The sequence below is a fragment of the Pleurodeles waltl genome, chromosome 10 (assembly GCF_031143425.1).
Source record: "Pleurodeles waltl isolate 20211129_DDA chromosome 10, aPleWal1.hap1.20221129, whole genome shotgun sequence".
In the NCBI taxonomy this organism is placed as follows: domain Eukaryota; kingdom Metazoa; phylum Chordata; class Amphibia; order Caudata; family Salamandridae; genus Pleurodeles; species Pleurodeles waltl.
Window position 1 is genome coordinate 377,842,312 of NC_090449.1, and position 24,214 is coordinate 377,866,525.

Sequence of the window (24,214 nt, forward strand, 5' to 3'; positions counted from 1 at the left end):
TTGTATTGGGTGTGTGGGAGTAGTGTGTGTATGTGTATCAGGTGTGTGTATTTGGAATTGTCCAATGTGGCGGTGTTTTGGAGATGTGTGTGCATTTTGAGCGCGGCGGTGTGTACCGCCAATGGAATACCGCGGTTGAAAGACCGCCGCGTGGATTCGTGGGTCGTAATAGCATGGGCGTGTTTCTGTTGGCGGGATTCGGCGGTCACGGTGGTGTATTGGCAGTCTTCTGCACGGCGGTACGAGACTTTTACCGTCAATGTTGTAATGATCCCCCATGTTTACAATATGGAAGTGAGCCACACAGAAGCTGGGATGGTGGGGTTAATTGATGCTGGAGACGCCCCTGTAAAATTCAGATCTTCTCAGTGGTTTTGCTTATGATTGAGGGACACAGGAAACAGGATCTCCTTGGTATTTCCAAGCTGGGGGATGTTTGGAAGGATGGGGCAACGGTATCATATTCTGAACTGCATGCAGACTTGAACTTACACGGAGTCAGGTGGTACACTATTGACCAATGAAATACATCATAGAGAAGGGTGGGTACCCTTCGGGGTACAATAGAAGAGTAATCCCCACTGGGATATAGAGTGCTTGGGGCACCATTGACAGATCATGCAGTGTCCTGCATTCATTCTACCCACTTGAGAAATAACATCCCACCTCTGGACTCCTTGAGGGAGAAATGGGAGAGATACTCGGGAGTCTTGAGAACAATAACTGGAGTCCGGTGTGCAGATACCCTAGCAAAGTGGCAATTAGTGTGGGATTCCGGCTGATTACGCTGAAGATATTGCAAAGAGTGTATTTTATGCTGACTTAATTGTTTTGAATACGCAAGGCAAATGATGATCTTTTCCTGTGGTGCCTGCATTGTGGGACACTCTGCTTCACACTGTGTAGGAACGTCCAAAGATCAGAGTGTACTGGGAATGGATTGGCGAGCAAGTTTCAGAGATACTGGGTTATGAGATATGACTTGCCATGGGGGTAGTCTCTGTACAGGTATGCAAAGCTCTTTAGTAACTTGGTTCCAATGATGGCCGGTAGAGACCTCCTCAAACACTGTGGTGCCAAGATGCTGCAGACGAAGTGGGAATGGTAGGAAAGAGTGAATTGGTGCATGGAGGATGAGAGACAGATATTTCAGGCTTGGGGGTACCCCAGAAGTTCAACAAAGTGTGAGGCCCATCCCTGCAATCGAGGGAACGCAATGGATGAAGTGCAAGGGGAGGGTTGAGCTACTCAGGTAGGTGAGCCTACCAGGAAACCAGCTAAGAGGGCCAAAGGGGTTGAATCCATCACCGAGACACTGGGGAACCTGCTGCCAACAGGAATCCAATGTGGTAATTTCAGGGAGTATTGTACATCTTTGCATTAGAATCCATCTACATGCATTTGGTGTTAAGGGGGTTTGTTGTTGTTATTTATTTTGTCAGAATACAGAGAAAAGATAAAAAAAACAAGTATGACTTCTATTGAGACTCCGGTTAAAATAGATCAATGGAATATGGCACAAATCACAGGGAAAAATAACTTGATTGATTGGTGGATATTTGTAGCATCAGCCCAGATAATATGTTTGCAAGAAACTTGGACAACAGACCATATTTTTGTAGAAGGCTTTCTCTTCATAGCCTAATCTGCATCTCCTTAGGTGGTGGGCATCTTCTTGTAAGTTTAGTCTTGACCTTATTTCCTGGCTTCATTTCTAAGTCTTATGGCTTCTCCTTTTTATCAGTTTATATTATTGAGATTTGAGGGTATCCTAGATTTACTGATCGTAATTGTTTATAATATTATTTTTGACCCCACACAATCTGAGGTGTCTTTCTTATGGAAAAGGGCTTAGATCTTTTTATACATATAGGTACAAAGGGCCCTTTCATAATCTGGGTGGGGGACTTTAACTTCAGTACTTGTTCTTACTTGGGTAAGGAAGAATGTGTAATCATAGATGCTGAAGACGATGGTCAAGTCAATATTTTGCATAATGACTACTAGACTCTCTCAATTATATGTTTGCTAAATATAATGGCAGAATCATTGGGTAGAGGTTCACCTGTTTACCAACTCCTCCGCAAACATTTGTTGGCAGAGGCACGTCAGCAACAATTTATCATATTATTTGAACTTCAGATTAAGAAAAATTGCATTAGCAATCAGAATACTTTGATATTAACAATGCAGGCCAAACTATGCCATAAATGTACTGTGGTGAGAGCTCGGAATACTGAATTAAATGATATTAGGATAATGGTCAGCAGTTAATACTGACACTTTTACTGCTACTATAGTTAGAATTTGTAATCAGGACATTATGGCTTCGATCTGACTATCAAATCTGAAAAAAAATAGATGAAGAGGTATTGATGTAAATTAGTGAAAGCAGCCAAAACTAATGTTTAGGAAAACAATAATTGGCCCTTTTTTAAACATGTTCCATTTTTTAGATTCCTTTATATCCTCACAAAAATAGATTGATCACTTCACCAAGGTCTTTAATCCATTGAAGGAGGTATACATTTTACTTATTAAAGAATGTGTTCTGGTGGATGATATATATATATATATATATATATATATTGTGTTAACCACTGGGCTCAAGTTGTAACAATTATCTTAAAAGGAGGAGGAGCTGGCTTTCTCCCTCCTACATGGTAAGAGATAGTTATTATCCCAGTTTTCAAGAAGGGTGACAAAGGAGACCCATCCTGTTATTGCCCAATACCTTCTAGATTACTCTGCCAAACTACTGGGTAGGGTTATCAATGGGAGTTTCAGTACTGGGCGGAAGAATAATCTATATTAACAATAGCTCAGTTTAGATTCAAGACAGGACTGGAAATTGTGGAAGAAGCTCTAGGGGCCAGATGTACAACCGTTTTCATCGGTCACAAATGACTCGCCGGTTTGTGACTGCTAAAATGGCATGTAAAAACCCTATTTTGGGAGTTGGTAACCTAACTCACAAAATAGGGTTAGCGAATCACTATTAGAGAGGGATGTACCAAGGGCGTCCTTTACTAATAGCGAGTCGTAGGGGGATGTACGATTGTTTTACAACCAGAATGCAGTCACAAAACAATCGCAGTTTACAGCCTACCTCAAGTAGGTGGCCCCTTTGTGAAGGGTAGCAAAAATGTTTTTTAAGAGCAAGCAGTGGTCCCACAACCACTGCTTACTCTTAAAAAATGAAGCAGAAAAGTTTCATTTTTGTTTTTGAAATGCATCCCGTTTTCCTTTAAGGAAAATGGGCTGTGTTAGAAATGGGGTCTCTAGTTGGCAGAGGTATACGCCCTTGTCCAAGTAGGGACCACAATCCTAGTCACGATAAGTCACACACAATCTAAATTACCCTGTGCCCACCCTCTGGTAGTTTGGCACTGAGCAGTCAGGCTTAACTAAGAAGGCAAAGTGTAAAGAATTTGTGCAATAAATCATGCCATAACACAGTGAAAACACCACAAAAATACACCACACAGGTTTAGAAAACTATAACGTATTTAATTGAGTAAATTAAAGTCAAAACGATCAAGATTTGATGAGTACAAGTCGAAATATCACTTTTGCAATGATAAGAAGAGTATTAAGGGGGTTATTACAACTTTGGAGTAGGTGTTAATCCGTCCCAAAACTGACGGTACAGTGACGGATATACCACCAGCCGTATTACGAGTCCATTATATCCTATGGAACTCGTAATATGGCTGGTGGTATATCCGTCACATTTGGGACAGATTAACACCTCCTCCAAAGTTGTAATAACCCCCTAAGTCTTTAAGAATCAACAAATGTCTCTTGAGTGTACAAAGTACCTGGTATGTGTCAAAATTACATCCACAGAGGCCACAGAGGAGGAGATGCCTGGAAAAAGAAAGATGTGCATTGGATTTCCTGATGCACTCAGACGATGCGTTGATTCTTCCCACGCTGCAAGGACTTTGCATCAATTTCTGGCACGCAGTCTTGGATCCTCACTGTGATGCAGGGTCTTTTGATGCCCAGGGACAATGAGTGGAAATCCTGGGCCTGTGGGACAAGCTCACAGGTGCTGCGTGGATCCAGTATGGAGATGTGTCGGAGTTTCTGTTGCACAGAAGGTGCTGCATCGATTCCTCATGCAGGATGTCGGGCTTGTCGTTCCAGCTCTGCGATGCGTAGATCCAGTATGGCTGTGCATCGAAGTTCCGGTTGCAACTCAGGTGCTACATCGATCTCCATTCGGGGGCCGGGCTGCATCGTTCCGGTGTGCGATGCAGCGATTCTTTCACCGCTGGGCAGGCTGTGCATTGATTTCTGCCTCACAAGGAGTTTCCTTGATGAGAAAAAGTATTTTTGGCCACAAGACTTCAGGAACAGGAGGCAAGCTTAATCCAAGCCCTTGGAGAGCACTTCTCAGCAAAGCCAGAGGGCAGCATGGCAGCAGGGCAACAACAAGCCAGCAGCCCTTCACAGCAAAACAGTCAAGGTGAGTCCTTTGGGCAACCAGGCAGCTCCTCTTGGCAGGTTGCAGGATCTGGTTCAGAGTGTCTGCCCCAGGAAGTGTCTTAGTTGTTGGGGTCAGAGACACCGTTTCATACCCATAAATGCCTTTGTAGTGGAGGAGACTTCAAAGAGTGGTTTTGAAGTGCACAAGTTACCCTTTCAGTACATGTCTGTCTGCCTGCGTCCCAGTAGGGAGTTTGGCAGTCCATTGTGTGAGGGCAGGCCACTAGCCTTTGAAATGTAAGTGTCAGGCCCCTCCACCCTTCCAGCCCAGGAAGACCCATTCAATATTCAGATGAGTACAGATGTGACTGCGTATCCTGTGTTGTGGTTGTCTGGGTGAAATGCATAAGGGAGCTGTCAACTAGCCCAACCCATACGTGGATTGGAGACAGGCTGTAAGGCACAGATGGATTTTAAGTGCAGGGAAATGCTCACTTTTTAAAAGTGGCATTTCTAAAATAGTAATATAAAATCCAACCTCACCAATAAGCACGATTTTGTACTAACATTCTGGCCATACTAAACATGACGTGTTTACCCCTTTCTTATCAGGCTCTAAACTCAAACAGTATATGAGGGTAGCCCTAATGCTAGCTTATGAAAGGAGCAGGCCTCACAGCAGGAGAAAACAAATTTAGGAGTTTTTCACTACCAGGACATAAAAACACACAGGTATATGTCCTGCCTTTTACCTACACAGCACACTGCCCTATGGGTTACCCTGGGCCTACCTTAGGGGTGACTTTTAACAAGAAAAAGGGGTGTTTAAGGCTTGGCAAGTACTTTTAAAAGCCAAGTCGAAGTGGCAGTGAAACCACACACACAGGTCTTGCAATGGCAAGCCTGAGACATGGTTAAGGGGTTACTTATGTGGGTGGCACAACCAGTGCTATAGGCACACAAGTAGCATTCAATCTACCGGCCCTGGGCACATCTAGTGCACTTTACTAGTGACTTGCAAGTAGATCAAATATGCCAGTTGGGTATGAAACAATGTTACCATGTTTTAAGGGAGCGAGCATATGCACTTTAGCACTGATTAGCATTAGTAAAGTGTGCAGAGTCCTAAAACCAGCAAAAACAGTGTCAGAAAAGTGGAGGGAGGCAGGCAAAATGTTGGGGGATGACCACCCCAAGGCTGTCAGGTTTATCAGTCTGCATCAAAAAAAAGTTGCTTTATTTAAAGGCAAATACAGACAAAGTGGTCTGCCATCCCCAGCAGGCCACCATCCATATGTTATTGCCCATTCCTGATGAGGCAGGTCAATTGCTACCCCATTGGGAATCATTAAATGTGTCTGTGAGATATTAGTACATTTCCTATTGCAACTTGCAAATTGTGAGTTGCGAAAATTCCCAATTTGCGAGTTGCAAAATGAAGTGGTACACCTTTGTTTCATGGATTTTGGCAGTGCATTGATCTGGTCACTCATAACACGCTCTGGATCACTTTTCTAACATTAAGAGCACCTGAAGATTTCGTTGTTTTACTTGCAAGGATGTATGCAAACATACGTGCAAGCGCAGGTTATGGCCCTAAAGTGGAGGGCACACCACCTTTTGGGATAAAGAGGGATGTAAGGGTGGGGGTAGCTTTGGTGCCCTTCCTTTTTTCTCTTCATATTAATGAGGAAGACACAGATCTCCAAGCACTTACTTCAGACTATCCAAAATTGTTATCTCGGAAGGTCCCGATCATACTATATGCAGATGATGCTGTTTTGTTTTCACAAAACCTTATTCTTCTTTTTACTGTATATATGGAGGACAGGGACTTAAAGATTAATTTGAAGAAAAGCTTTACAATAGTTTGCGGGAAAGGAAGACCTAAAACCCACTCGAACCATATAAAAGGATTGTGCAATTTGAGTATCTCAATGTTTTTATATTTGGGCATTCAGTTTTGAGACTCAGAGATATCGAACGATGACAGAAAGCATATTAACATAAATTTAGTACAATTCATTGAAGGAATTTTTCGATTTGCCATGAAGTTGGGGTCCAAAGCAATAAGAGAATTGCTGGTCAAATATAAAAGTAAGGGCCAGATTTAAGAAAAGTGGCGGTGCACCCAGGGCAGCGCCACTTCTCTTTCACCCCTTAGCGCCCCTTAACGCCACCATGTGTGCGACGTATCTAAGATATGGTGAACCATGGCGGTAGTTTGGAAACTAGTGTCAACATTTTTTTATGCTAATTCTGAACTTTGCAGGATTGGCATAAAAAATGTTGACGCTAATACTGCAAAGCACATTAATGCCCATTGTAAACAATGGTATGCCTTCTTTTAACACCTGCTCTGAGCAGACGTTAAAAGAGCCGAAACAAATGATGCAAAGAAATATCTTAGATTTCTTTGAGCCATTTTTTCGGACCCCATATGGGGAATGTCCCCCTTGCATATATTATGCCTGGCGCAGGCATAATGTGGAGCAAGGGGTTACAAAGTGGCGCAATGTATTCATTGCGCCACTTTGTGAATTTGGCGTGGAAATTTTGGCCTCGTTGAGCCACATTAGTGTAAAACAAATTACACTAATGTGGCACAAGGGGGCGCTAGGGGCTCTCAAATCTGCCCCAAAGTGTTTAGCTGTGGCCTTATGTGGGAAAGGTCTCTGGGTTTTTGGTATAAATAAGATCATTCAAAGACAACAAAATACATTTCTCTGATGATTAATAGCTCTGCCACGAATCAAGGTCCACGTTCATAATTTTCAATTACAGGAAAAGAGTTCCAGAACTCTTTCCTAAAGAGGCTTAAACTCAGCCCTGTAGCAGCCTCTCCTGATTGGTCAGCCTTTAATAGGCTGAGGCAAGCTGCTTTGATGAGGAGTGAAGTGGGTGGGCTGAGACAAAGGAGACATCTAGTGGGATGAGATCTGTAGGAGCAGATGCCAGGACAGGAAGAGGGCTGGGTAGCCAAACTGGACTTTAAAAGGAGAAGGACCCAGGCCAAACCCCACTTCCTGCACCCCCAGGCATATGGGAGCCCCTGTAACTTGATCATAAGAGCAGCTGGAAAGGGACTGTAGGAGAAAGTTAGCAAAATCTGTGGGTGGACTTAGCCAGACCTGAAACTCCAGGAACGATTTATTCATCTTGGAAATTTGAGAAACGGTGCTTTCTTTGATGACAATGTACAACACTTCTAATGAAGTGCTCATCACAGAGGTGCCCCCCTGCTTGACAGCCCAGAAATCTAGATACATGTGGGAGAGCTGTCCAGCAACTCAGATCCCTGTTGTAAGAAATCTGAAGAAGAAGGACTGCCTTGCTGAACCCCTGGTCTGCACCGAGAGAGGACTGCATCCGCAAGGACTGTACCTGCTGCTCAATCTGGCCTTCACCAAAAGAGAACTTTGCCTTTCTTCCAAGAATCAGGAGGGGACTCCCTAGAAGCAAGAGGTAAAAAGGAGCTACCAATAGTCCCATGCATCAGCTCCAGCAAGAAGAACTCAGCGGACCAGCGCCCGGTGGACCTTTAAGGATTTGACCAGGTGCATTGTGGGAATTATTATCTGAGCTCACCAAGGCACGACTCAACCTTCTGGAACCTTGGCTGGTGTTGTGGGCACTTTAAGACCCCAAAAGACTATCTGAAACAAGATCCATAGGTTTGGAGACATTTTGTGAAAAAACTCTATAAGTTGACTGACCCGTATTCGAGAGTCAAGCCACTGAAGTCGAACTGGCCTGGTTTTCAGGTTCATCGCACTGAAAGATCAAGGGTTGAGCAAGGGTTAATTTATTGAGACCTTCACTGGACCTTATTTGTGATTGTGATTGTGATTGTGATGTTACTACTAAGTGTAGGTACCTACCTGCCCTCACAGAGGAGTGATTGCTTCCTCAGTAGTATCTTTCTTCTTTCCCTATGTGTATACAGGAAATTTACTAATAAACCACTTTCCAACAATTAGTTTAACCTATATAATGCTCAATTCTTTTTTAATTATTTTATGATACTGGATGGTTATTGTTTTTATTTTTGTTCTTTTATGCTTTATTTATTCATAAACCAAATGATGTGTGAAATGAATACGAAAACTCCGAAAATAATGCTACGACAATTGTTGTAAATAGAATTTATATTTATTTCATCCACCTTGTCTTAACCTGTTAAATATTTCTGAACTTAACCTTACCACTGTGTCTCTATCTTATTGTATTTGTATCCCTAAACATAACTGTAAATTGAACCCTAACTCTAACTGCAAAACGTTACCTAGGGCCAGATGCAGGAAACAAATAGTGAGTCGCAAATGGCAAAAATCGCTGTTTGCGACTCGCTATTCGCGTTTCCCAATGCAGAAATGCATATAGCGAGTCGGGACCGACTCGCAATATGCATTTCAGAATCGCAAATAGTAAGGGGTGTCCCCTTCCTATTTGCGATTCTGAGTGGTATGCCATACCATTTGCGACCGCATATGCGGTCGCAAATGGTGTTGCAGTTACCATCCACTTCAAGTGGATGGTAACCCACTCGCAAATTGGAAGGGGTCCCCATGGGACCCCTTCCACTTTGTGAATGGACCCACAAATATTTTGTCAGGGTAGGTAGTGGTCCAAGGGACCACTACCTGCCCTGAAAAAAAACCGAAACTAAAGGTTTCGTTTTTTTTTTTTAAGTGCAGCTCGTTTTCCTTTAAGGAAAACGGGCTACACTTAAAAAAAAAAAAAAACTGCTTTATTTAAAGCAGTCACGAACATGGAGGTCTGCTGACGACAGCAGGCCTCCATGTTTGCGAGTGCCTAGACTCGCTATGGGGCCGCAATTAGCGACCCACCTCATGAATATTAATGAGGTGGGTCATTGCGACCCCATTCTGAGTCGCAGATGGTGTCTGAGACACCGTCCTGCATACCAATTTGCCAGTTGCAAATTGCGAGTCGCAGGGACTCGCAATTTGCAAGTCGCAAATTAGCATTTTGCTATATCTGGCCCTTAGTCCCTACCTTAACACCAAATGTAACCCCTATTCTAACCCTCAACATTACTCTAAACTGCTAACATCAGTCCTTAAAATAACACTTAGGGCCTGATTTAGGGTTCGGCAGATGGGTTACTTCGTTACAGATGTTAAGGTTTTCCCATATGCCATATTAATATTCCCATAGGATATTATGGGATAGTAATACAGCGGATTGGATATCTGTCACATTTGTGATGGAGTAACTCCATCCGCTAAACTCTAAATCAGGCCCTTAGTATATCCTTTTGTATCATCTTAAACCCCGTTACGTTTTAAATGGCTTTATTTTTTTTGTGTTAATCTAAAATTATTTTTTGCAACTGGTTCTGTCAGTAGTTGTTTCATTCTAAATATATTTCTTGCAACATCTTCCCCTTCTAGCAGTTTCTTTTGTAAGGGTAACCTTTGTTCGGATTGTTCAGGTTTTTCCGTAGAGCAAAAGCTCACAGCCATTAACAGACATAGCTTTGAGAAAACCATAGCAGGAGATGAGTGAACATAACAACTTCTATAACATCTAGGTCACAAGATAATTTTATCATAAAGATCAACTGCTTAGTCCTTTCCATCTGGAGATGTTCATAATTTGCCTTGATTTTTATCATGCTACCGGACTTATTTTCACCACTTCCTATAGTAAAATACTTGCTTAAAAAAATACTTTGTCATTTTGCACTCAATTAAATAATTAAAACCTTTTTCAGATTACTTTTATTGGTGTTCTTGTTTTATTTTCCTTTTTAGGTAGAACGCTAATTCATTTTTTTTTTGTTTCTCAAATTGGTTTTGCACCGATTCTTTCAGCCTTATATGTGTACTGTTTTTTGCAACTTTCCCAAATGAATATTCAGTGCTGCCTACACTCCCCAAGGAAGAGAGAATATTTGAATAATCATAATTGGAGATATTTCTGGCAATGTTGTTTTGCAACATAACTACTGCATAAAGGTATTTGATGTCCTTCTGTCAATTCACCTGCCGTGGGGATTTCTTGCACACTCCAACTTTTGCACAATTCTATAAGGAAGCTTTCAGCCATTGTATCTACCCTCTTTCCTCTCAACTGCAGTCTGTTCAATATGTGTACTGCCAACCGACTCTTTAACTGGCAATACATCACCAGTATCTGGAATGAAATAGAGTTTTCTGAATTTTGGGCTCATTTAGTCAGACTAAGATTGCTAAGAATTTTTTTTTTCACCAAACTATCGTACAAAATGTCACACTCCATCCACCTTGGATAGACATAAACAGGTGGATCCCTTACCTTGATATCAGCTAACTTCCCCATATTGGCCTGTTTCCCTATGGGCTAAAGAGTTTAAGTACGGGTGCAGAAATTGCAGCGTTTCACTAGGCTGAATTCTGCAGGGTTACATAAACATCCTGTGAGATTCCATGGCAGAACTATGTACATCACACTTTCTTGCACCTCAATTTACTGCCAATAGTGCAAGCAGCACTGAAAAATCATAGCAAACTGCACAATGCAGTGGGAAAGAGCACATGGCCATTCAAGTTCATTTTGTTGGCACACAAGTAAAAAATCTACTAGAACGTCAGCAAATCGACTCTAGAAGCAACCCTATCAAGGCAAGCACTAATGACCACTTGAGACCCCCAGTGTTAAAAAATTATGCTAGGGGATGAAATACACATTTCTACAGCATTTGGGGAAAAAATTACGCCAAGCAGCAATTGGCAGAATTTGGCCGTAATTCTGCATTACAAGAGTTACACAGAGTCTCCAAATTCTGCCAATTCCACAGGAGGAATGAACACTCCATCCACACCTATTTAAATCCCAGTGGCCAGAGAATGGTGTCAATTCTTTTATGAGCATTCATAACACTGCTGATCTATTCCTGTAATAAACATACACAGCATAATCAAGGGTGTTCATTTCTGTGGTTCAGCAAATTAGACTTCCATTCCCTTATATTTTGTTTTTGTCAGATACATTTGCAAAGTGAGAATCTAGCTATGAGCATTTGGAACATTTGAAATCAGACGCTAAACTATACCTGACATTAAACTATAACGTCCTGATCGAACTTAGTTCACATCAGGCAGGGGTAAAGAGGATAGTTAGTGTATGGCATAAATTTCACCAGATCACAAGGATGGCAGAAGCTATCACATCCTCCTTCCTGTAGGAAGACTGCCCCCCCCTCCCCCCCGGTGGGGATCTTGCCGCCTTAAGCGAAGCAGGTGTTGTAGTAGTTCCAGTGAAAGCAGTGGGCACAAAAGTGGGATCTTGCTACTTTCAAGGCAGTGAAGCTTTGCACAGTAGGCACCATGTTTGATGCACCTACTCTGCCAAGTTTTTTTTTTTCAAGAGTAAATTCCAATGCAGGAGTTTGTTCTTGAATAGGAATCAATGACTCCAATATGCAGAGAGAGGACCCTTGAGCAACGTCCCTGCCTAGGCAGGGAAACCTAGTGACTGCTGCCCTGCCTTAAATAGCCAGTTGAGGCTCTGCTGCTGAAACTCAACTTTTCATGTGACTTTAAATAGAAGAGGGAACCACTAGTTTGATGGGGTATGAACATGGTTAATTTACAGCGTTGATCCCACTCCTTGAAACTCTGGATGGCCTCCTTAATCTTTTAGGTATATTTTGAATGGGTGAATGGATGCCATCCCAGTGTAGACACAGGCTAAGTTTCAAACTAATTGCCCCCTAAATGTGCAACCTCACCCTTATGTTGATAAGTGCCCATGGATATTTCTCTAGTGTGGTAGTGTATCTTTTTGGTTTTGGTGAACATGAGGTATCGTTTAGCATTATTGCTCCTCGGAATTAGTTGTTAGAGTGTGTCAACCCCCTTATATAGAGAACACAGTGTACCATTGGTTTTCAAATCCTTATCCACATGACACACTTTGCAAAATGCTTACAGGTCTGTGCTCTTCACAGATGGGTGATGGTTCCTTCATTAGGATCTTCCTTCTTTCGCTGTGTGTATATAGAAAAATATATTTTGTACTGCAGCCTGTAACCCATGATATCAAGTTCCTGCCTGCTTCGAAGATGTGCTTTATTTGATTTAATAAATTGCAAAACTTCCTGTCTACATCTACAGCAATACCATTGAGATAGACCTCTGAGGTCGTGATAATGTTTGTTCTTACATCAGCAGAGCATCAAAAGGATTTGCTGTTTGACCATGTTTGTGGCCCAAGACATTTAACAAATTCCCATTGACACTTTGACAAACCAAATATCATCAGGTTTTTAGGAAGGCCATCAACATGTTCCTCTTCAGACCTCTCACGCTCACCCTAGCATCTGTCTCCCTCGTGACCTTTTGTGTTGACTTCAACACCAAGAATCCACTCCATAGCGATCACTGTACTTTAAAATTAAAATAAGAAATCAATTTATATCAATAGCTCTCCATATCTTTTTTAGGGGTGTCGTGTAGCAGGGTTTTTCATAACTGATACATGTTACACACAAAGCAGGCCTAATAGCATGCCAACATGGAAGCACTAATTCTTTAGAGTGTGCATGTGACAATCTTAGGGCATAGAAACTAAGGCCCATGTCTAAAAGAAAATGATGGAGTGTGACATTGCACCACATTTGGCAGCGCTGCACTTTGTCATTTTCAAAATGCAGGGAAGCACAATATTTAATCAAATACGATGCACCCCTGTGTTGCCCCTGCGCCGGCCGAACACCAAAGCAGCATCCCTTGCGCCATGGAGCAAGGATGGCTGTGCTGTGGGGGAGATTGTTATTTTGTGCAGGAAAGTACACCTTCCTGCACAAAAACAATCTTCATTGGTGATTGCATTCTGCAGCATACATACACAGAGCAAAAAACGAGGAGAAATTAAGGTATTTCTCCTCGTTGCACCATGCTAACACCACCCCTGGGGTGGCGTTCGACATTGGCGCTGCCTCAGGTTTACGAAAACTCATAAATCTGGGGCAGTGTCAAAAGGCAATGGGTGTTGCTGTGGCACATCCACAGCAACACCCATTGCACGCCCCTTCCACGCAAAGTGCTGCGTGTGAAGGTGCTGTATTCACAAGGTGGCATTAAGAAACAAAAAGTTGCTTAACACCACCTTGTAAATATGGCGCAGACCATAGCACCACCAGAGCATCACTAAAGGTGACGCTCCAGTGGCGATATGGCTAAATCTGGCCTTAATATTCAAAATGGTAATGCTAACAGCGTTTCCTAGTTTATTATATTATTTTCAGACCCTCTTTTCACATCTCTAAGCTGGCATTAGTTGTGCTACCTACTGAAACTCTACGCTCTCTGAAAGCCATAGAGCAATATGTAGTGGTTAGAGCTGCAAGGCAATTCTGCTTCTTACAAAACAGACTTGGTAGAAAATAGAAACACTACATTTGCTTTACTTCCATGTGCTTCTCTGGCATTTTTAGTGTTTGTGATTGATGATTTGAGAAACTGAGCAGAAGATATGCCTGTCCTTTCCATAGAGAATAATTGAAGGTAACGTTTAAAGAGACTCGGAAGGGACAGATACAAGGAATAATTGCTGAGGGCACTTGTCAAAGTGCAGATATCTGACCGCAGACCCATAGGCTTCAAAATGTATGTGGCAATTCTTACAAGGCTTAGCATAGAAATAGTCAAGGAGCCCAAATAATCTTTCACCCAATACAAAAACCATGGGGCTGGGAACACATATGTAAGTATTAGACAGGGGCTAGACTAATCAATTATGGAATTTAGGAATATGTAATGAAATATACTTGGAGTCTCCTAATGTTCATGTTGTTTTATTTTAGGACTGCAGAGATCACCGTAATATTTACAATAATTCTGATAGACAAGACTTATTACCGAATAGGGCAAAACCATTTTATGTTGTGTATCTGAAGGAGCAGCACTTGTGGTAGGGAGGAAGAACAGACACCTCCAGTTTTTTTTATGAAAGAGTGGATGATATGTATTATTCACCTTGGTGCTTGAGAGATCAACCTGGGAATTCTACCCCTGAGAATGAGAGGTTCACAACAGGGAAAGAGATGAATCAGGACAATTCGCACGCACGTTGAAGGCATTTCTTCTAATACAACAAAGGGTCATGTTGAGGTCAAAAGGGTCAGGCGCTTAGAATGGCAGCAGAGATCGTTCAGTGCAGTGTTGGCATAAACATACAAAATGTCAGGCCAATATTCGCTGTTTGGACTCACCTCCGTGTGTTAATGTGATTTGAAGATATCTATCTATCTATCTATCTATCTATCTATCTATCTATCTATCTATCTATCTATCTATCTATCTATCTATCCCTCCGTCTATCTGTCTGTTAGTGTGTCTCCATATTTTTGACTGGCAATTGTAAAAAGAAAATGTTATTAGTAAATGAGATAGTAGAGTTGATACTTATTAAGCACTAGTAGCTGAAAGCAAAGATTTTCTATTTTTTTAAATCTAAACTAATCTTATTTTTTCTCTGATACAGGGAAAGAGAAGAAAGTGTGTCTATGTACAGACAACATGACGGGTGATTCTACAACATAATAAAGCGAAATATGTTACGAGATGAAAATGATTTTCTTTTCATGTAGGTGCTTGGGTAGAAGATGGTGACCATATTCATCTATCACCCTTCTCCTTCTGTTTGGAAACGCTTAATCAAAATAATTAATTCTAAACATATAAGATAGTGCTTCAATCACTATTGGCATATTGATCATAATTAAACACCTCTTAACTTCAGTATTCAGTCTTACTTTCTATGATATGTATTAGGCATAGAAGGCATCTCTCTGTTAAGGTAACTTTCCCCTGCACTGTTACATTCAATTAATGGTCTTTCAGAAGCTGTGATAGATGACTTCATGTTATATAGCTCAGCAGGCCCATATCTACAATGCATTAAGATTTAAATTGCACCTAGTGAGAAATAATTCAGTAAAATTATCTGCACCTCATTTTTTTATTAAGTTGTCATGAGGTCTCAAACCTTAAGGGTTTCTCGGATGCCTGCTGGGAAAACTTTACAATAAAGGACTATTCCTCATTGGGATTAGCATATCTAGTTTGCATAATTTTCTTTGGTGTTTCATCCATCAAATCTGACCTTTCATTTTCTCTCCTTGAGCACCTTCTTTCTTTCCAAGGGCACGCACTGTTACAGTATTTCACGCCTCTAGCTAGCGCTTTCTACTGTGGGCAAGGACGCATTAAAGATATGGCGCCCTGCACTAAATGAAATAGGATTGCCATACGTGTATGTCCGCCTTCTGTGGATTCGCGCAGCGGCATTTTAGTTTTCAGTGATCTACGTTAGTTAAAATAAATATCTCTAACTATTCTTGTACGTGTTTCGAATCTTTTTTAAATCTGTCTTTTTACCAACAAAACAGTTTTAAAGTGGCACTGCATTTTGATGGTGATTACAGTTTGTTGGGACTAACCTATGGGTATAGATATTTCCATGCCACCTCCCGAATGGCTTTTCCTCATTGTTTGAAAAGGGAGTTTAGGGCAGATTTAAGAAAAGCGGTGCAGCACCTAGTGCAGCACCACTTTGCTTGCATCCCATAGCACCCCCCTACCACCACCATGTGTGCGACGTATTTAAAATACGGCACACCATGGCGCAGGGTAGTGGGCAATATCGTCATTTTTTTGTGCTATTGATGTACTCTTCAGGAATAAAGCCAAAATGTTGGCTCTACTCCTGCAGAGGAGGCCTATTAGGCTTATATAGGGGCCTATTATAAATAATGGAATCCCCCTTTTAACGCCTGCTCTAGGAAGGCGTTAAAAGTGCTGAAAAAAATGGTGCAAGGAAATCTCTGCCCCCCCTAACAGGAGAATGCCCCCTTGCATACATTATGCCCGGCGCAGGCATAATGTGGCACAAGGGTTTGCAAAGTGGCGCAATGCATGCATTGCGCCACTTTGTAAATAAGGGACAGGGAAAATGCCACTTTAGCGCTGCCTTAGTGTAAAAAAAATGACACTATGGTGGCACTAAGTTGTCCCTAAGGGCTCTTAAATCTTCCCCTTTGTTTGTTTTGAACATCTAAAAGCTCAGGGGCATATTTATACTCTGTTTGCGCTGAAATAGCGTCATTTTCTTTTTACGCTATTTCAGCGTAAACTTAACTCCGTATTTATATTTTGACGCTAGACCCGTCTAGCGTCAAAATATTAGAGTTAAAGTAACTTTTTGCTTGGGGAAAACTACCTTGCGTCAATGAGATGCAAGGTAGGCGTTCCCGGGCAAAAAATAACTCTAAAGCCCATGCGCCTTATTTATCCTCCCATGCATGCAAAAATGGTGCATGGGAGGGAGGCGGGCCTAAATAATGGCGCTAAGCTCGGCTAGTGCCATTATTTAACGCCTGGGTCAGGGCAGGCGTTAGGGGACCTGGGGGCCTATTTCCATGGTGGAACACCATGGAATAAGTCCACAGGTGTCCTTCTCAGGCCCCAATGACACCCCAACCCACACCAGAGGGACAGCGGAGGATGGGGGACCACATCCCATATAATAAGACTCCCGGCCGGCGTCTTGGAATGGCGCTAGCCGGAGGTGTACTTTTTGATTCTAAACCTCGTTAGTGCAGTTTAGCGTCAAAAAGTATAAATCACGGCCTCAGTGTGAAACTCCACAATTCATAATACTGATTGGCTCTGTAATTCCCATTACTGGGATGATTGAAATTAAAGTGGCACTTGCATTTAAAGCCAAAGGAGTAACTCTCATTGTATCAGTGACAAAGGGCCACAACAGCTACTCCAGCCTACTATGGAGTCTCTTTTGGGTGCCTCATAAATTTCAGGAATACATGCAAACTACTGTTTTCACTACTGTTGGAATCATAAATTTGTTATATTTCACCAACGGTCAAATTTTCCACTTCATAAATTTCAACAGGTTAAGGGTCATATTTATACTCCGTCTGCCCCAAACATTTTGATGCACAATCAGCGCAAACGTTTCCCCGTATTTAAACTTTGACGCCCGAGGATGACAAAATTCCACCTTGTGCGTAATTTTTTGGATGCGGCAAACCGCCTTGCGTTAACTATATGCAAGGTAGGCATTCCCGTCCAAAAAATGGCTTAAACGGCCGTGCGTCGTATTTATGCTTTCGGGCAAAAATGGCGCACGGCCGGGAGGCGGTGCCAGAAAATGACGCACAGCCCGATTTGCATAAAAAATTAATGCACAGAACAAACAGCAGAGCAGCAGAGCAGCAGAGCAGCAACAGGGAGCCATGGAGGTGATACTAATCCAGCGTGCACGCAGACGCAGAGACCAGCAGCAACAACAGCAGCTACAACAACACCAGCAGGGACCCCAAAGGCAGCGCAAAAGGCAGGAGAGGATATTACGCCCAAGAACCACCCTTCAGGGCTTCAGGGAACACAACATCATACAGAGGTACCGGTTGAACTGGCAGGCCATTCAGCAGCTGCTGCGCAACATTGAACAGCAGTTGGCCCCCACTTTGGTGACACCCCGCACCATCCCAACAGAAACAAAGCTGCTTGCCGTACTTCATATGCTGGCAAGTGGCTCTTTCCAAACAACTGGTGCCCTGGTGTACTGCCATTTGATGGAGTTTGTTTTGACCAATGACTTTGAGTTTCACCACTGCGCATATTAGTTGCTCAATGTTCACCAGTAGCACATGGTATGTTTTGTTCAGTTGAGCCGCCTATGGGCTTTGACATGGCATTAGCCATTACTTTCTGTATTCAGTTGAGCCGCCTATGGGCTTTGACATTGCATTAGCCATTACATTCTGTATTCTGCCTATTGGCTTTGACATGCTGTATCCAGTCTAGCCGCCTATTGGCTTTGACATTGCATGCCTATTGACTTTGACATGATGTATTCAGTTTAGCTGCCTATTGACTTTGACATGCTATTAGATATTCTGCCTATTGGCTTTGACATGATATCATATATTACATTTTGTATTCAGCTCCGCTGCCTATTGGCTTTGACATGATATCATATATTACATTTTGTATTCAGCTCAGCTGCCTATTGGCTTTGACATGATATTATATATTGCATTTTGTATTCAGCTCAGCTGCCTATTGGCTTTGACATGATATTATACATTGCATTTTGTATTCAGCTCAGCTGCCTATGGGCTTTGACATGATATAAGACATTGCATTTTGTATTCAGCTTAGATGCTTATTGGCTTTGACATGACACTAGACATTGCATTTGATATTTAGGTTAGCTGCCCATTGCCTTTAACGTGGAGTTAGACATTGCAGTTGAGAATCCAAGCTGTATTTTTCCAAGCTGTGTTTTTGCACAAGATGAACCAAGATGTTTTGTTCTCACAGTAGACTAGACCTGATAAGAGAGAGTACATGGGTGTTTTTCTCTTCGCTTGGGCTTGGGAACAGGAGTAGTCTTGGAGACCTGGCCAGTCTCCAAAAGGCTTGCTCAGTTTCCCAGGTCGGAGAGGAGGGGGCACACCTTTGTAACGAATGTAACAGGCTGCAGAGAGTCAGATTCGAATCTGCCGGACCTCGTGCTGGAGCTTGGCGCCAGCTGCCAGCAATCCCGTGTGGGTAGATGAATCTCTTTCTCGCGGCTGACAGGGGTCATCAGCTTGCAGACCTTAGAAAGATGAAGCTGTAGATAATTTCCCACACGGTGAAGTATTTGTTTTGCTTTGCATTCAATATCTTATAAATATAACCTGCTGTGTATATTGCAAACTGATATATTTTGTTTGATTAACGCGGACTTGAAAGCTACTAATTCGTCATTCATAAATATTGTGGTTGGGGAAGAATTAACAACAATAAAAGTCTTCTTTGACCTCAGAAGTGCATTTCTGTTGTGTTATGTTAGTGCTTAGAAACTAGCTAAGAGGAAAGCACTACACCTGGTTGGCGGAATATCACAACCATCATTCTCCGCCTTTTTGCCCAAAGTACTGGATGCCATCATTCGACTGACACCCCGCCACATCTGCTTCCCTAACACACTGCAGAAGCAGCAGGAAACAAAACAGGGGTTCTCCCTCATCAGTGGCTTCCCACACGTCCTTGGTGCAATCGACTGCACACATGTACGCCTTGTGCCACATGCTGCAACTGAACACCTCTACCGCAACAGGAAGCACACACATTCCATCAACGTGCAGGCCATAGTCGATCACCAGGGATTGATCACCAACATCGTGGCTAAATATCCTGGGAGTATACATGACTCATACATCTTCCGTCACTGCACCATCAATGAACAATTCCAGGATGGACGATATGGCAATGGACTTCTTGTTGGTAAATACAAAACATACTTATATACACCTCATAGCAACCCTCTAGGACACACAACACATACACCACAACAGCAACATGTCAACAGGAACACACTGAGGTCGTGACATCACTAGCCATGTTTCTTAAGTCACCATTGAACCTGTCACACATTGGAAATTACTGTACAGCCTAATGTTAAGAAGTCAATGAGTGTGGTTGCCTAAATGTCACCTTGCAAATTGTAAGTGTCCCAATGACCTTTACATTAATCCATTGCATAAGTTTCAAGGTTTGGGATGTCCAGGGTACTTTGATATGAACGTCTTAACAACACTTTCAATTTTAACTGTCCATGGAACTATCATTTCATCACCAGTGAAGACACACGGACACCTGTATCAGAAGTCACAATGCTAGGGAGGGCACACTGTGCTGCAAATCCCAAAACATACTGCTGACAAACGGTTAGCAGACAAACAATTGTTCAGCCAAGCTAACAACAAAATGCAGATGGTACAGCCTACAAGCATAGGATGCCACATTAGTACACAAAAGAGTCACAGACAACACACGACAACTACTGCCATGAAAGGTCTTTTAAATAGTGCCAGCTACATCAACATGATCCCATTTATTTTCTCTTGCAGCTGATCAGGGGTATGGCATCCAGCCATGGATTATGACACCATTTGGCAACCCAAGTACTGCTGCAGAGCGTGCATACGATGCCCATAGGAGGACACGCAGCACTGTCGAGCGGACCTACGGCATCCTCAAGTCAAGGTTCCGCTGCCTCGACATCATTGGTGGTAGCCTCCAATATTCCCCTGAGATGGTCTGTAGGATCATCCTAACATGTGCAATATTGCACAACATTTGTATCAAAAGAAACATTCCCCTCCTGGAACCAGAGCCACACATGCCTGAAGAGGAGGAAGAGGAGGATGCTGGCCTGCAACAGGAGGGGGAACTACAGAACACAGCTGCTGGTATACGCAGGCGGCAACAGATTGTAAATAATTTCTTCAGAATATGATCACCTTCACCACTTTAGTTAACAAATTTAAATCAACACCTATTCTAATCACCATATCATGGTCTGGCTATTCCTTTTTGCACACCTTCATCTCTACGTATCAGAATAAGAGTGTTGCCTCATGGAGCATTGCTGAGATACTGAGTAGGACACGGAACATCCCAGAGCTAATGTGATGCCTAACATACAATGGTCACATAAACACACACTCTTAATGACATATATCATGTACATATCTCCTTTGAAGGCCAATTAGCAGAGGACCACAACTATTTCACACATACATGTTGAAATCAAGGTCCAACGCAGCATATGGCACACAACTAAGACACCATCACTCAATAAGGGGAAAACAAGCCTCATACATGAGTCAGTCAATATGCTTTGGCATCAGTAACAGGAATGCCTGACCAGACCCTGGACAGCAGTTAGTCCAACTGCATCCAATATTTGCAAGGACTATCTGTGACTAGAGTTCCATAGAAGTAGAACATAGACAGCACAAGTGCCACACATATGACATGCATTGTGCACATGACATTCCAATGTACATGTCAGGCCATTTCCCTCATTACACACCCATGCACCTGGTCACAACCTGGAAGAGGTCCCTGGAATACTAAGATGTGTACCCTGATAATACCTCCTCTACACACAAAGACCAACATTAGCAAACCAGTGTGCTACACTCTTTCCTATGGTATGCCATTGTCATAGAACATCTGACTGCAAGGACGTCAGGTCAATTTATACACTGTCTTCTAGTTTCAAAGCCCTGTTAGCACATGTAGATTGCTTCCCCTTGTGAAAATGTCTTTTGGCCCTTAGAATGCAAGTCTCACCTACAGGACTGGTGAGAAACAGATGCAGCCCACACCTATGATCACCTCCATGCACACCACCCATTTCAAAAAGCACCGCCCCGATGATGCCTGGAACAGCATAGGAGTTGCCATTATGTCAAATACACTGTCAACCATTGATACTAATTAAGCCATGTAACACAGCCACTGGGTTCATTTGTCACCTTCAAAAACACAGGACATACACAGTTTGACATGTCAACGGTCTACTTTGTCCTCAAAACAGTCTCAGTCAGACCACTGATTACGTAACTTGTCAAATAACTGGATCCTAAATCACCTTGCATTCTGTCAGCCTGACTGGCAACTGTCTGTGTGTCACACTAAAGTATCATGTGTCTACATATGTACCACACTTGCGTTAGCAAACCTCCCATTCATCAGGGGGCATTGGGCATGGGCTTCTTCCATGCATACCCAAATACATTGTATAGCATCATCTGCCTTTTAACTGTACCATTTGAGTTACATCCTCTTGGAAAAGCAAAATTCATGGCCCATCCCTTGTCTGGGTTGCATTTATGCATGAATGACAAAGTGTGACAGTGTCCCAGGGCCGTAGGCAAGGATTGGGTACGGGGCTTTCAGCACAACCAGCAACCTCTGATAATGTCCATAAATAATACACAAATGTCAGGACCATGACAGTTCACACACAGCATCACAGTGCGCACAACATAGTGATGGGCCGTGTGTGGTGAATAGCTGCGAGAATAATCAGCACAGAGGCTATGATGTTCCCAGATGCAGTGGGAAGTGCAGAGGCCAACCTGTGTACAAATGTTGTAATGACACCTGCCGGAACATGACACCTGATACATTATCTCACTCAGCACACCAAGGTTGCCCTGTTGACTGTCTCATTACACGTCTTTAGTGACAGGGTGGGACCATCCACATGTTGGTTCACATGTCCACATCTACTTTACTCACATTGATCAACCAAGGATACTCAGTAGATACAGGAATAGCTGCCACTGACTCATGATGAGTCCTGGTCCGAATAGTGACAAATTACACCCCAAACAATCTACAGGATCATCATTGGACCACATACATGAACAAGACACCTATGTGCAATTGATCACTGGAAATATGTGGACACGTGCTGTCTTGTATGCTGGTCCACCACAGCTACTTGATAGTTGGGGCTCACTTCTATGGCCTCAACTGTGGTGTCATCATACATATGAGATTCACCCTTGTCTGTCTGTGCAAATAACTTGGTACCCACTTCCTCAATGCATGTGTATGACTCACTGTGGGATTCTCCAAGTAGTGCCTAGGAACCTCTTACCAATACTCTAGGACATAGGATGTAGAAAATGTGGACCATTGACATGAACAAGCGTCTGCCATCCATCTGGTGCATGCTATGTCACATGTGGTGTCTACGTGACCCTAAAACTTGGAAGTACACTTTACGGGTGTTGTTACATGTATGACTAACACATGCCCTTGCTCATTTTCAATTTGACTTTGTCTAAGGATGGACACATGGACGTCACATTCATACAACCATATGTACAATTATGTTTCATTTGATACCCACACACTTGGTCAACCAACACATTAGTACTCAAAGCACAGACTTTGAGCCAAAGGCATTTAGGTATTGTACATATGTGCATCACATTGCTATCCTCTCCTTATGCCAAACATGCACAATTTGTGCAACACATATATGTAGGCCACACTCACGACCATCTATTGCGTCAGCCAAATGTAAAAATACTGTGAAGGGTGTAGTGGATGATGTTCCGCTGCCGTATGATGTCACACATGTGAACATACACCACCAACACCATACTGTCTTCAATTAGCCAATCTTTGATGTGTTCCAAATATAAAATAACCAAAAAACAAGTAAAAATGCCCCAAACAAGTTAATGCACTGAAATTTTGACGTCCCTAGTGGTGTGCGTCATTTTTTGACAACCAAAACTGTATTTGCGTCATTTTTTTTTACGCACAGGAGTGAAATTTAGCCCGCATCCAGATATTTGTACAGTCCATGTATCATTATGTGGATGCGGGTTAATATTCACGTCTGTGCGTCAAAAGAAATGACGCAAATACAGTTTTGGTAAACAAAAAATTACGTATAGCGTGAAAAAGGCGGGACTTTTCATACAGGAAGTGATGTAATAGGATATCCTGTTTACAGATCATGTATAGTGGGTGTACTTTCACTTTCACTTTGCAGTCTATGATCCTTCTAGACTGTGTGGCTGTCTAGAGAGTGTTGTCCTGAGATTTTGTGCTGTTTGTGTCCTGTGTGCTATCTGTAAAGTACATTTGTGAAATAAATATTGTTTGGGTATACTGTAGTACTGTGTTTTGTCTACTTTTTTGTCCATTTATCTTGTGTTTTTCTTGTTTGTGGGAGTATGCTGTGGGTAGTGTTAGTTTGGGGATAGGTGGGCTCTTTTAGTGTTTAGGTTTACTTTTTTTCTGTCTTTGTACCCCTACTTTCACTCTTTTCCCCTTTCTATTTCTTTTATCCCTATTCCTTATCATCAAAAGTATGTCTGGTAGGCCACGTCTTGGCAGGATGGGGGAGGAGGAGTTCGGGGGCTTCATCTGGCTGG